At 54.3% G+C, this 14,818-nt stretch overlaps 1 non-coding gene across 1 annotated transcript; it reads left to right on the top strand.

Annotated features, from left to right (window-relative positions):
- Positions 1 to 3,289: 3,289 nt before the first annotated feature.
- On the top strand, positions 3,290 to 3,363 carry TRNAT-UGU. The gene has a single exon. It is a non-coding gene; the product is annotated as a tRNA-Thr (tRNA).
- Positions 3,364 to 14,818: the final 11,455 nt, after the last annotated feature.

Raw genomic sequence — 14,818 nt, 5'->3', positions numbered from 1 at the left:
CCACAGGAGTATGGACTCATGATCTCCAGGACTTTGAAGGACAGACCCTGCTTCATCGAGGTCCTTTGCCATTCCCAGACCACAGGTGGTTTTAAAAATGAGTTTTGATTAAACTTCTTAAATGTGGTAAACATCACACCTTGCGCACCCACCGATATAGCTTCTCCCACTGACATAGCTGCCAACTCATGGGGAAGTGGATTAACTGCACCCACAGGAAAACTCTCTCCCTTTAGCATAGAGCAGTGGTTCTCAAACTGTGAGTCAGGACCCCAAAGTGGGTCATAACCCTGTTTTAATGGGGTCACCAGGGCTGGCATTAGACTTGTTGGGGCCTGGGGCTGAAGCCAAAAGTCTGAGCCCCACCACCCAGAGCTGAATCCCTCAAGCTCTGGTTTTGCCCTCCCCCAACTGGATAAGAGGGCACAATGTCAAATGTTTGGGGACCACTGTTTAAGGATGACGTTCTCAATCACGTCTATGAAGTCCAATAAAAGCTATTCCTCACCCACCTACCCCTCCATCAGGACCGATTAGATTTGTTCTGCTGCCCTTCACTCATGCAGGAAGGATAATAACATTTCATTCCACTCAATCCTAAAGTGATTTGTAACCCGCCACCAGCCTAAAACTGGTCATTTTGGGAAAGTGGCCCCATCCTGCTGCATATCTAGGTAGAGTAGGTGTGTCTATGCAAACACGGTCTGTTCCTGAAGTCGTTCCCCCAGCTCCTCACTAGATGTGAGGGGCGAGCTCATTCAGCCCCTGCTTCCGCTTAGTATTTAAAAACTCCTTATTGTCCCTATCTCTGCTGGCCTTAGATTTCTCCTCCTGTCTCTTTTTTGACAGCTCAGATGAGGTGGCTGAGTGGTTAAGGTGATGGACTGCTAATCCATTGTGCTGTACATGCATAGGTTCAAAGCCCATCATTATTAGATGAGTGTATTCTTCACCCCTCCTTTATAAACAACTGTCTCCCCCTTTGGTACAATGACAGATCAAATAATGCTGCTTCTTGCAAACAAAAACCTTCTCAGAAACTCAGACCGGCCCTTGATTTAAATAAAATGTCTAAATCCCAGATTTGTAAAAAAAAAAAAAAATTCTCTAGTGCTGTATTTCTCAGTTTTTATCTCAAAAGGGAACATCATCATCATCTCCCCCAAACACCCTGGGACCTGCCCAAATTATTAAAATACCCTCAACCCGAGCAAGGCCAGAGCAGTGAACCAGAGCTAGTGTCTAGGCCAAGCTGCTCTGAAGGAGGTGTCGAAGAAAAACTCCATGGTAATTACTGGAGAAATTAAAAAATTTAATTTTGCTGCACCCAAACAAAAAGCGAGAACTAAGTTTTTCTTCAACAGAGGCAACTCAAACATTTTCTCCCTGCTTCCCTTGGCAAGGTCTGACTGAGAAAACAAAATTCCCCAAACTGAAAATTTTCTGCTGAAAAACCAATACTAGTCTGGTTGGGGACTTTGGTTTGAAAGTATTATTGTTATTATTCTCTTCTGATTTCTGAGTCAGTTCAGTTCAGTCTTTGTCTTCCAGGTGTGTTTCCAACTGCTGAGTTGTGGGGGAGAAAGGCCAAGTCATGATGTCTCTGCCTCTCTTTCATAGTTTCTTCCAACTTGCTAGGAAGCTCCTTTGTTACCATATGAGTCAAGCAGAGTCTATTGTCTCTGTGCTATCTCGGAGAAGCCTGCATTGTACACGGTTCCTGGGATAGTCCTTGGGAGTGTGGATACCTTCAATGGGCCAGCAGCAAGTCTGGCTCCTCCCTTGTCGCATCTGAAAGGCTGGTGGGGGGCATTTCCCAACCTCATAACATATCTCAGTAACACACACAGAGCAAAACTTCATAACTTCCCAACCAATGCGAGCACACACAAGCCAACAAGATATTAATGTTCAACAGATCAAGACTTTTGAAATGATACCTCACCAGGCAGACTTTGTACAAACCATGTTATCATTATATGAGAGTGGTGAATATGGGGCTTCCAGGTGCTGCTTTGAGCACAGCGTGCCACACCTGGGCTTACATTGCAGTGGAGACGTACCCTTAGAGTCCATCTCTCCTGGGATAAAGATGGCAGCAGGGCTGGCCTGGGTCATCTGACTTGGGCTCCTAGACGTAAAGCTGAGGGGCTAAAAACTGTGGTGCAGATATTTGTGTTCACGCTGAAGCCTGGGTTCAGAAACCCTCGCCCCTCATGGGGCCTCAGAGGTTGGGCTCAAGCCCATATGTCTGCACTGTAATTTTATAGAGGTTGGGAGGGAGTTTAGCAAGTGGAAATGGTAAAACCACATTGAGGGGAGTGAACCACTGACCCATCAGCTCTTAACACCCAAACTATCAGTAACTCTATTATCAAATGCCTGTGAGCGTAATTTAAACCATAGCTCCATCTAGCCCTGAATCTTGTCTTCTGACTGTAGCCAATACCAGGTGCCCCAAAAGCCATTTCCAAGGCACTACTGGGAGTTGAACCCAGGATCTCCTGTTTACAAAACAGATGTTTTAACCTGCTAACCCATGGTACTTACTGTTACTTAAAATGCTGCGTTTGCCCACACCTGACTCTCTGCCAATCCCCACTGGGCCCTGATAAGTGTTGTTTGTGTTTGTATTCTGTAAAGCAGAGGAGCAGATGAAGTTTTGCTCCCAAGGTGTGTGTGTGATTCTTTGGACAGGTCTACACTACAAAATTAGGTTGGTGTAATTACATTACTTAGGCTGGCAATACAGTTCTATCAACCTAATCCCGGTGTAGATAGCGGCTCAGCTGTTAGAACTTTCTGGAGCTATGAAAGGGGAGGGGCCAAACCTCTGAATGCAGGGCAGGTGAGTTCACGGCAGACGTGGTGGGATACTGGTGGAAGCCAGTTATGGTGAGACAATGACCAGCAGCATTTACACTGACATTTGTCACTTTAAGTTTGCTGCACAAAGCTCTAGGCCTCTTGTCGAGGTGGTTTTATTTTGTCACCAAATCTGGGCAATTTTGTCGCCAGACGTGGTATTGCAGTGTGTGTACCAGACAAAAACTGATGACCGAGGGAGCGTTGTGTGTTTTTCACACAACTGAGCAATATAATGATGCTGAAGTAACTTTGTAGTGCAGAGCTGGCCAAAAATTCACACACACAAACACACACAGCTTGCAAGGAGAACATCACCTGCTCCTCTGCTTTGCAGAATCCAAACACAAGCAAAGCTTTTCAGGCCCCAGTGGGGATGGCAGGGAGTCAGGTGTGAGCAGACACGGTGTTTTCACTACAGGCAGGCACCATGGATTAGCTGGCTAAAGCACCTGTCTTGTAAACAGGAGATCCTGGGTTCAATTCCCAGTGGTGCCTTGTTGACTAACTTTTGGGGAACCTGGTATTGGCTACTGTGGGAGGACAAAACACAGAGCTAGATAGACCTTTGGTCCAGCCCAGTGTGGCTGTTTAAATTATACTCACAGGCACTGATAACAGAATTACTGAAACTTTGAGAGTTAAGAGCTGATAGGTCAGTGGTCCAACCTGTCACAGATAACCCCCTTCCCTCTGGGACAGGGGCAGGTCTGGGCTCTCACACCAAATGCTCATTGTGGCTGCCAGAACCTGTGGGCAGCTCATTTAGTTTGCACCGAGGGTTAAGTCCTGCTTTGTGCACCATGTGTGAGAACGAAAATCCTAAACCGCCCTTTGGAATAACGAATGCAGCAGGACGTGTTATTGTCCCTGCCCCAAAGCAGACAGACCAATGGAGAAATGCCATTGAGTCCAGGGTAATACTCCACTGCCATTTTACCTTTTTCACTTGCTAAAGTCCCTCCCAACCTGGAGCCTGAGCCAAGATGTCTACACTGCAAATTTACCACCCCACAGCCCTAGCCCCAGGAGTATGAGCCGTGGGTGTTTCATTGCAGTGTGGACATAGCCTAGCATTATGTCTACACTGCCATTAACACACCCAAGTCACTATTCTCAAACCCTAGGTCAGCTGATTCAGGCTTGTGGGGCTTGTGCTGCAGGGTTATAAAATTACAGTGTAGACACTTGGGCTTGAGCCCAGCCTCTGAGACCCCACGAGGGGTGAGGGTCTCCGAGCCTGGGCTCCAGTCTGAGCCCCAGGAGCCCAAATCAGATCATCCAGGCCAGCCAGGCGACAGGGATTTTATCACAGTATAGACGCCCTCTCGGGGTATGTCTACACTGCAATGTAAGCCCAGGGTTAGCAGAAGTCATGTCAGCAGCCCCAACACATAAACATAAAGCACGAGGGAAAGTCCCACCCCCCAAATAAGCTGGGCAGTGTCCTTCTCCCTAAGGTTCATAAGTCCAGCAACCAAAAGTCCTCTAACATGAGCCATCCCCCCTGCACTCCACTCACAGCTGTTGTCCTTAGTCAGTGCAAGCCCAGAGGTGTCTCTGTACAGTTCACCTGCCATCCTGGGTGGAAAAGGGGGAAAATAAGAAGACACCGTACTCACTATGGTGTCTAGGGACTCACTCATCCCTCCACAGCCCCCCTGTCCTAAAGTTGGTCTAACGCCTAAATTTTAGTATTAGGACCCAGGCCCCAGCCCACTTGGCTTTGGAACACCTGTCCCCTGTCTAGCAAGTGCTATTGAATTGAGGGTGAGTCCCTCTGTCGGGGTCTGCCAAGCACAGTTGTGCTGCCCTCGATTCACACAACAAGGATAACAACTCTTTATTTCTCCTGCCCCTGTAACATGGAGACTGGGAATCCAACACCAGCCACAAGTGATCATTTCGGCAAGCAACCCAACCTATTTCCAACATACTGTAAAATCCACATGCAGACTCATACACGAAACCTTGCAAGAAAATCTTCCTGAGGGGGTCTGAAGCACCTGCTGCTGGAGGGAAGGAGAGGCCTGTGGGTTGGGATTGAGGTTCACTGGGAATAGGAGGGGGCTGTGGGTTGGGACAGAGGAGAAGGGTGAAGAGGATCAGGCTCTCGTTGGGAGTGAGGAGCAGTGAGCATAGGAGGGACTGAGGGTTGGGATTGAGGGGCACTGGGAAAAGAGGGGACATGGGTTTAGGCTGAAGAGCATCTTCATTTGGGGATCCAGCAGGACAGGGGAAGGCAGCAGGTGATTCTAATTCCTTAGGGATATTCTGTGTGTTTGTCTGTGTGTGTGTGTGTGTGTGTGCAGGGAAGGAACATGCTCTATGCCCACAGGACTTTATTCCTCCAAGTTGCAAGGACAGAGGGGCTGTCAGGAAGTTGCCCCTTCAAACCCACACAAAAAAAGGCCCCTGTGAGGAAAGGGAAAATCCTGAAGAGAAAAAGTAACATCAAAGAGGACTCCAGCAAGAAAGTTTAAGATCTTGGTGAGTAGTTTATCACCTGACCAGGGACTTGAACCCTGGACCCACAGATTAAACGTCTGATGCACTGCCAACTGAGCTAGCCAGGCTCCCAAAGCAAAATAGCAACTTGGTGCAGAGGAGAAACTAGTCAAGAAAACAAGAGCAGGAAACAATAGGGGAAACGTGCTGCTCTTTCTGGCCTGGTCAGGCGGCTGTGCAGATCGGGTGTCCGCCCTAAATTCAGCATCAATATGGTGATCCCGGGGAAGCTTGGGGTCCCCAGGTTGCCTAAGGAGAGGTGAACTAGCCCAGGTCGGAAACGGAGCAGGTCAAAACTCCCCTGCTGATCAGCAGTGGGATCGCGCCTGTGAATAGCCCCTGCAGCGTAGCCTGGGCAAGACAGTGAGACACGGTGTGTTTTTATACACCCCCCTCCCCCGCAGAGACTATGGGGGGATGGGAGCACCCATTGTGGGGATCCTGAACTGGTGGGAGGGAGGCACCATGTACCAGGGATCCTGAAACGCAGAACAGGGACACCCACACACCAGGTATCTTGCAGCAAGTGCTGCAGTCTTGATTTACAAACTGCAAGTGATGGGGAATTTACCACCTCCCTTGCGGAGCTTGTTCTACTAGATAATTAGCCTCACGGTTAAAAAATGGTCATTTCCAGTTGGGATTTTCTGACATGGACTGCAAGCCAATGGGGTCTTGTTCAACCTTTGTCTGGTGAATTAAAGAACCCTTTAAATCACACATCCCCCCCCTCTGGGAATTTGTAAAACGTATTTAAACCAGTGATTAAATCGCCTCTTAACCTCCAGTCAGTGAATTCAGTTGAGCTTCTTCAGTCTCTCGCTGGAGACATTTTCCTTGTTTTTAAAGGCAAAAATCCTGATCTTTCCAATGGGAGCTGGTGCTTCAATGTTCAGTTTGGGGAGGGATTTGGCTGCACTCAGAGATCTGCCCGCGGGTTACAATCTGCGATCTGAAGGGCCGAATGCAAACAGCGTTTAGATGGGACCGTTAGTGCCGCCCCCGTGTGGCCAAAGATTGGAACTGACCAGCAGAGTTTACAGCTGGAGCCTGGGACGCTCCTGAACAAACTGGGTCCTCCCCGTCTCTCCCAACCCCCACACAGACAGCCCCTACTCCATCACACAGGGTTGCGGGCTCCAGGCCAAGAGAGTGGGGCTGCGGGGCTTCTGCACTTGGGTGGGGGAGCGGGACTGCGGGTTGCTGGGGTCTTGGCGGGGTAGCAGGAGTCTCCGGGCTCCTGCCGGGGGAGCGGGGCTCCATGGTTGCGGGCTCCTGCCAGAAGAGCGGGGGTGTGGGGTTGCCGGCGGGATCGCGATTTTGCGGGGCTCCGGTCCAGCGAGTGGGGCTGCAGGGTTGCGGGGCTGTGAGTGAAGAGAGTGGGGCTGCGGGGTTGCTGCGCTTGGGCGGGAGAGTGGGACCGCGGGCTTGCAGGGCTCCTGCCGGGAGAGCAGGACTGCGGTGTTGCGGGCTCTGTCTGGGGTAGCCGGGCTGAGTCCGGGGTGGCGCGGCTCTGTCCGGGGTGTCGGTGCCCCGGGGCTCCAGCAGCGAGAGTAGGCCTGCGGAGTTGCGGGGCTCCTGCCGGGAGAGCGTGACTGCGGGGTTGCGGGGCTCTGTTCGGGTGGCCGGTGTCTGTCCGGGGTGGCGAGACAGTGTCGGGGCCCCGGGGCTCCGGCAGGGAGAGTAGGCTTGCGGAGTTGCGGGGCTCCGGCCGGGAGAGCGGGAACACGGGATGGCGGAGCTCTGGCCTGGGTATCGGGGCCCTGGGGCTCCGGCGGGGAGAGTGGGCCTGCGACGTTTTGTGGTTCAGGCGAGGGAGTGGGACCGCGGGTTACGGAGCTCTGACCGAGAGAGCGTGCCAGCGGGGTTGGGGGCTCTGGCCATGGGAGCGGAACAGCGAGGTTGCTTTGCCCCGCTCGGGGGGAGCGGAGCCGCAGGACTTGCCACACTCGTCTGGGGCAGCGGGATCGCTGACATGCGGGGCACCTGCCGGAAGAGCGAGGCTGCGGGGTTGTCGGGGGGCATCGCGGTTTTGCGGGGCTCCGGTCCGGCGAGTGGGGCTGCAGGGTTGTGGAGCTCTGAGTGGAGAGAGTGGAGCTGCAGGGTTGCTGCACTTGGTCGGGGGAGTGGGACGGCGGGGTTGCAGGTCTCCTGCAGGGAGAGCAGGACCGTGGTGTTGCGGGGCTCTGTCTGGGAGCTCTGAGGTTGCGAGGTTCTGGCCGGGGGAGAGGGCCGCAGGGATGCGGCGCTCCGGCCGGGGGGAGCGGGACCAAGGGGTTGCGGGGCTCTGGACGTGGTGTCTGGGCCCCGGGACTCCGGCGGAGAGATTGGGCCTGCGGGGTTGCGGGTCTCCGGCCGGTGTAGCGGTGCCGCGGGACTTGCCACGCTCGGCTGGCTGAGTGGGACCACGTGGTTAAAAAGCTCCAGCCGGGGTAGCGGGAGGGCGGGGTTGAGGGGCTCGGCCGGAGCTCAGCAGACACACTGTCCCGGCCAGAGCCCCGCAGCCCCGGTTTCCCATGGTTGACCACGCTCTGCTTAATCAATACCCCAATTCCTTTGTGAACTACTATGTTATACAGATTGCTAATGAATAGTCATTTAATTGGCACCGGAGCATTCAGTTTGAAAGTTGACTATAACGCACAGGGAACATACAAAAAATTAGCAATGACTTTTCAGCTGAAGCCTCGTTTAAAAATGCTATTGCCAACCGTTCTGTCTGAAGTTAGCCGTCTGGCTACATTTGCAGCTCAAATGTTGATACAGCGCTGTCCCATTATTTACGGAACCATTGCTGTAGAAGAATTCATCCTTCTAAAACATAGGAACAAGTTAAGTTTTTGTATGAATGACCTGCATTACTTCATCGAGCTCTGATGCATTCACACAGGAAGGCTCAGCTACAAACGTCTGCTTCTGAATCACAGTGGTGGCTCTTTGGACAGGTTCATGTGGCTGCTCCAGGGCTTTGAAGACAGCAGCTCTGATTATTAAATATACAACTACCGCCAGAAAAATCGTTGAGCCCATCTTCCATTTCATAACAAGAATAGCCCAATCACATTTCTCGCATGACCCAAGCACTGTGGATTTTTCAGAAAATGATAACAGTGGTTCGGAGTTCTGAGTGGCAGATTTGGGATCCAGCAAGTCAGATGCCACCACTAAGAAGAGAGAAACCTTTTTAACTTCCACAGCGTTGGACAGAAGTTTATTTAGCTGTAGTTCCTCTTGGCCAGAAGGTTGCAGAGATCCTAGTAATTCAAAATAGAGGTCATAGATAGGTGTGGTGTTATAAATGCATTTCACTTGTACGCCATGTTATATTACTACATTGACTGGTTTCAGCTACTGCTAGGACTAATAACAGGCTATTTATATGTACACGCATGCATATACACAGGAGAAAACTTCTTCACCTTAGCCTCTAATAAGGCTATATCGAGAAGCAATGGGCTTAAACTGCAGCAAGGGAGGTTTAGGTTGGACATCAGAAATACCTTCTTAACTGTCCGGGTGGTTAAACAGTAGAATAAACTGCCTAGGGAGGTTGTGGAATCTCCAGCGCTGGAAATATTTAAGAGTAGTTTAGATAAATGTCTATCAGGGATGGTGAAGACAGCATTTGGGCCTGCCACGAGGGCAGGGGACTGGACTGGATGACCTCTGGAAGTCCCTACCAGCCCTAGAATCTATGCAACTATGACTAAATACTCTGCAAGTGTAGTTCTAACATGCAGTGTTTTCCCTAGTTTCTTGTGGTCCTTTGACATGGCACTGCTGCTAGTTCCTGTCGCCTCTCTTTCTCCGGCATCCCAATCTGCTCAGAGCTGTCCACGTTTCTGTGGCACAGCCTCTTCTTCCCAGAGGCCCAGGAGATCCACGATCTCCAGTTTACTCCAAGCTGGAGTGCATGTGGCCAGCATCTTCGGCTAGGCAGTTGCACACAGAAGTGGAGAAATGCTAGGGAGAAAGTCGAGAAAAATAGTTGTGGCACTTTAACGAGGCAGGGGGCATTCTGGTCTCTGTGTTCCCTGGACAATGGAGTTTGCATTTTGACTAGAGCTGTCAGTGTCAGGCACTGGGGGACAGCTGCTGGAGGACTGTTAGGGCTGACAAAGGTAATGCAGCAGCTACACTTGTGCTGCATTGACCTGGGTACATTGACCATGGGTCAACGCCGCTTGGGGCGGTGGTGTTACTGTGCTGCAGTAATGGCGTGCTTGCATCAGTGAGAGAGACACTTATGTGTCATCTAGGTCGACAGAAAACAGCTTCATCAGCCTAACTTTTTAGTGTACACCAGACCTAAGTGTTTATTTTCGATGGTAGTACAACAGCGTCTCACCAAAAAAATTCTACATCTGATTTCCTGGCAATTATTTGCAGTGCTACATAACTAATAGATTTTTTCTCTCTTAATAATCTCAACAATCTGATTACTTTATTTGACAATACATCAAAATACAGTTCTGCTTGAAGAAACAGGTCATCCTACACCTGCGTCAATATATGCAGAAGTTGAATTCATGTTTACATTTGAGTGCTTGCCCCATGCAGGCAGAAACAGTGCGCACAAACGCAGCTATTTTGCTTTTCAACAAACTGTAAAACTTGTAAAGAGAAAAAAGCAATGCAGACACCTAAAATGACACCTTTCAATTGAGTTTAAATAGTTTTCTAAATAGGTGATAAAGATGTCAAACACACATGCAATTCTACATCACGATAGGTTGCAAAGTTTAGCCTCCAATCTTGAGGGACATACATTAAATCCGTTCATGTTCTTCTCCCCTTTCTCTCCACGAGCACTCTCCTTCCCCTTGCACCTCCAGAGTACTGGTAGAAACTGTTTGGAACTGTTGGAAGCAAAACTTTACTTCCCCTTAATTGTTCAGCTCTTCAGCGTTGTGACAATATGGTCAAGGGTGAGGAGACAATACTGTACCTGTCGCCTATGGTGAAGTCTTACTAATGTGGGACAGCCCGAGAAGAGGGTCTTTGCGACATTTATTGTGGAGATGCACGAAATAGATGTGGTTCTGAAGAGAGACAACTAAGAGGGTTTTGTCACCAAAATAGAGTATGGCTGAGAACGTAGCCGGGAAGAGTTCAGAGAGCGCCTGAGGACAAGAAGTCCATGTGTGGCAGTGACTATTTCAATGAGTCGCTATAGTAGTGTTTATAGCCTGCTCTGTTACTTCGGAGAGAATTAGAATGGATCACCTCTTTTGTAAAGTCTTTTCTATGTTCTGGACCCCGCGGACCCACCGAGGGAGCGGGATCCACGCTCCTCCGGCCGGCGCGCGACCCTCCGTACGCGCCCGCTCCCCGGGCAGCTCATTTCGTGATGGAGTAGGGGCTCTGCGCCCGTGTCCCAGTACCCAGTGACCTTCATCCCATCTACCTCCAGGGGAACAAGGCACTCTCTCCGGAGGGGCAGCCCCGTGCCCACCCTGTAAACCCAAAACTCGGAGCCTGGAGCATCCAGCCCCCCAGAGGAGCTGACCTGGGGCCCTCCTCCCTCCTTCCCAGGTGGAACGCTGCCAGCCCCCCTTTCCTGGGAATGTTGCCTCTCACCCGACTGGGTCTTTACCCAGTCAACCCTCTGTGGGTTGAGTCTGCTCGGTCTGTCCCTGAGCTTGGGGCATTGGGCCCGTATGTGGCCTCGTTGGCCACATAGCTAGCAGCCCATGTCTCGTGGGTCCCCTCGAGTGGGTCGGATGGACCTGACGCTGGATGTTCCCCTTTGGTTGGGGCTCTCCATAGGCCCCTGCTGGGAGGTCCCATGGTGACTTTCTCGCTGCGTTGAGGCAGGCCTGCTCCTTCGAGACTTCTCCCTGCTATTCCCTGCCCGACTGTCCACAAATTGGTCAACCAGCTGGCCTGCGTGCTGCGGGTTCTCAGGCTCCTGGTCCATCAACCACAGCCTCAGGTCAGACGGGCACTGCTCATACAGGTGCTCCAGTATGTATAGGTCAAGCATGTCCTCTTTAGTTTGGGCCCCAGCTGTTCACTTGTGGGCATACCCCTTCGCCCGGTTGACCAGTTGTAGGTATGGGACCTCACGGGTTTTATGTTGTTCCGGAACCTCCACCTGTACATCGCAGGAGTCAGCCCAAACTCGTGGAGCAGGGCCTGTTTGAATAGTTCATAGTCCCCTGACTCCGCCCCTTTCATTCGGCTGTACACCTCCATGGCTGTGGAGTCCAATAAGGGGGTTAGAAACGGGATCCTGTCTGCAGGGTCAACCCTGTGCAGCTCGCAGGTATTCTCAAAGGCCGTCAGGAAGGTATCTATGTCCTCTCGCTCCTTACGCCGGGCCAGGAAGCCTTTAGCAAAGATTTTTGTAGGCTTGGGTCCCACCTCGCTCACCATAGCCGGGGCCCCGCTGCTCCTCAGCTGGGCCAGTTCCAGCTCATGCTGGCGCTGGTTCTCCTCGTGTTTAGGCTGGTTCTCCCGCTCCTTCAGTTCTTGCCTCCTCAACTCCTCTGTCATATTCCAACCGCATCTGTTCCACGGACGGGGAGCTCTGCCGGGACGATCCCCTGCTGGCTGCCGGGCTCAGGGTGCCCTCAGTATTCACTGGGCTTCCGCCAACCCCTCCCCTAGGTATAGGTGGGCAGGGTCTCGGGGTGTCCTCGGCAGCAGTCTGCTCCCTCCCAGCCATGTCAGGCCCCGCGGCCCACACTGTATCTGTTGGGCGGCTTCCCTCTGGGACAGGGCTCGGTTCACCCAAGCGATCCTTCTCCTCCAGCTGGGCAATTAGCTGGTCTTTGGTGGACCTCCCAATGCGCAGCCCCCTCTGCCTGCACAACTCCACCAGGTCTTTCTTAAGGTGCTTAGCATATATCTTCCTGCTGGCCACTCGCCGGCGTGTGCTCTCAGCTTCCCACCAGTTCCAGGGAGACCCCTCGTGCACCAGCCCTTCTTCAGGTCACTCCCTCTCGGCCAGGGTCGTGCTGCAGAGTCCTCCACCCCTGGGACTGCTCCTGCAATCCCCCCGGGGACCCTGTTACTGCAAAGTCCTTTGCGCTGGTCACACGCTCCCGGGGTTAATTGCCTCCTGAAATCGCCCCTTCGTTTTACTGCTCCCTAGTCAGTTACTGCAGGAAGCGCCGTCCACGGGGTGCAGTACATTCCGCCCCTGCCACCAGCTGTCACGGAGTGTGGGGGAGTCAGCGTCCTGCACCCCCAGCTTCCTGCGATTCACCAGGACTCTCAGGGACAGACCGAGCAGACCCAACCCGCAGAGGTTTGACTGGGTAAAGACCCAGTCGGATGAGGGGCAACATTCCCAGGAAAGGGGGGCTGGCAGCGTTCCACCTGGGAAGGAGGGACGAGGGCCCCAGGTCAGTTCCTCTTGGGGGGGCTGGATGCTCCAGGCTCCGAAGTTTGGGTTTACAGGATGGGCACAGGGCTGCCCCTCCGGATGGAGTGCCTTGTTCCCCTGGACGTAGATGTGAGGAAGGTCACTGGGTACTGGGACACGGGCGCAGCCAGTAAAGCAGGTGGTTTATTCAGATGCCAGGAACACAGTGCAACACAGGTCTTGCAGGCACAGAGAACCAGATCCCCGCTGTTAGGCCCATCTTGGGGCCCCAGGAGCCCCACAGCCCCATTGCGAGATCAGAGCCCTGTCTGTCCTACCCTTCCTCCCCGAGCCAGCTCCAGTCTCCCCAACTCCCTCCAGTCCCTGCTCTCTGCTCAGCCCCTTTCCCGGCCAGGAGGTCACCTGATCTCTTTGTCTCCAACACCTTCAGTTGGCACCTTTGCAGAGGAGGGGCCCAGGCCAGCAGTTGCTAGGAGACAGAGTGTCGGGCATTTAGGTGCACTGGCCTCTTGCTTTGCTAGATACTTAAGAACTGCATAGGGGACACTGAGGCACCAACACAGCATTCACAGACCCCAGTAGGAACAGTCCACCTTTGTCACAAGGGTTGCGGAGCCCTAGCAGGGGTGAGGCCGGGAGAGCAGGACCGCGGGGCTCTGTCCGGGGTAGCGGGGCTCTCTCCGGGGTGTCCGGGCACCGGGGCGCCGGAGTTGTGGGGCTCCTGCCGGGAGAGCGGGACCACAGGGTGACGGGATCTGGCTGGGGTGTCGGGGCCCTGGGGCTCCAGCGAGGAGAGTGGGCCTGCGGAGTTGCGTGGTTCTGGCGGGGGAGCGGGACCGCGGGCTTGCGGGGTTCTGGCCGTGGGAGCGGATCCGCGGGACTTGCCGCGCTCAGCTGGGACAGCGGGATCGCTGGGATGCGGAGCTCCGGCCGGGGGAGCGGGACCAAGGAGTTGCGGGGCTGCTGCCAGGAGAGCGGGGCTCCATGGTTGCGGGCTCCTGCCAGAAGAGTGGGGGTGCGGGGTTGCCAGGGGATCGCGGTTTTGCGGGGCTCCGGTCCGGCGAGTGGGGCTGCAGGGTTGTGGGGCTCTGAGTGGAGAGAGTGGTTGCTGCACTTCGTCTGGGGAGTGGGACCGCGGGGTTGCAGGGCTCCTGCCGGGAGAGCAGGACCCAGTGTTGCGGGGCTCGGTCTGCGTTAGCCGGCCTCTGTCCGGGTTGGCGGGACTCTGTCCAGCGTGTCGGTGCCCCGGGACTCCGGCGGCGAGAGTAGGTCTGGGGAGTTGCGGACTCCAGCCGGGAGAGCCGGGCTGCGGGGTTGCCGTGCTTCGGTCGGGGAAATGGAGCCGCGGGACAGCAGGATCGCGGGGATGCGGAGGTCCGGCCGGAGATGCGGGACCAAGGGGTTGCGGAGATCTGGCCGGGAGAACGGGTCTGCTGGGTTGCGGGGCTCCAGCCTGGGTAGCGGGACGCGGTGTTGCGGGGCTCTGGTCGGGAGAGCGGGGCTGCGGACTTACGGGGCTCCTGCCGGGAGAGCGGGGCTGCGGGGTTCCGGGGTTCCGGCCAGAGAGGGGGGCTGCGGGGTTGTGAGCCTCTGACCGGGAGCTCTGGGGTTGCGAGGTTCTGGCGGGGACGGGGAGCTCCGGCCGGTGGGAGCGGGACGAAGGGGTGGCCGTGCTCCGGTCGGGGAAACGGAGCCGCAGGACTTGCCGCGCTTGGCCGGGACAACGGGATCGCGGGGATGCGGAGGTCCGGCCGGGGATGCGGAACCAAGGGGTTGGGGGCTCCGGCCGGGAGCACAGGTCTGCTAGGTTGCGGGGCTCCTGCCGGGAGAGCGGGGCTGCCGGATTCCGGGGTTCCGGCCAGAGTGCGGGGTTGCGAGCCTCTGACCGAGAGAACGGGGCTGCAGGGTTGCCGGGCTCCGGTCCGGCGACTGGGGGTGGAGGGTTGCGGGGCTCCGGGACAAGAGAGTGGGGCTGCGGGGTTTCTGTACTTGGGCGGGGGAGCGGGACCGCGGGGTTGTGGGGCTCCGGCTGGGAGCTCTGAAGTTGCGAGGTTCTGGCCGGGGGACAGGGCCGCGGGGATGTGGAGCTACAGCCGGAGGAGAGGAAGAAAG

The sequence above is a fragment of the Mauremys mutica genome, chromosome 22 (assembly GCF_020497125.1).
Source record: "Mauremys mutica isolate MM-2020 ecotype Southern chromosome 22, ASM2049712v1, whole genome shotgun sequence".
NCBI lineage: Eukaryota > Metazoa > Chordata > Testudines > Geoemydidae > Mauremys > Mauremys mutica.
The sequence above is the reverse complement of the archived record's forward strand: the minus strand, read 5'-3'. Positions and strand labels throughout refer to the sequence as shown.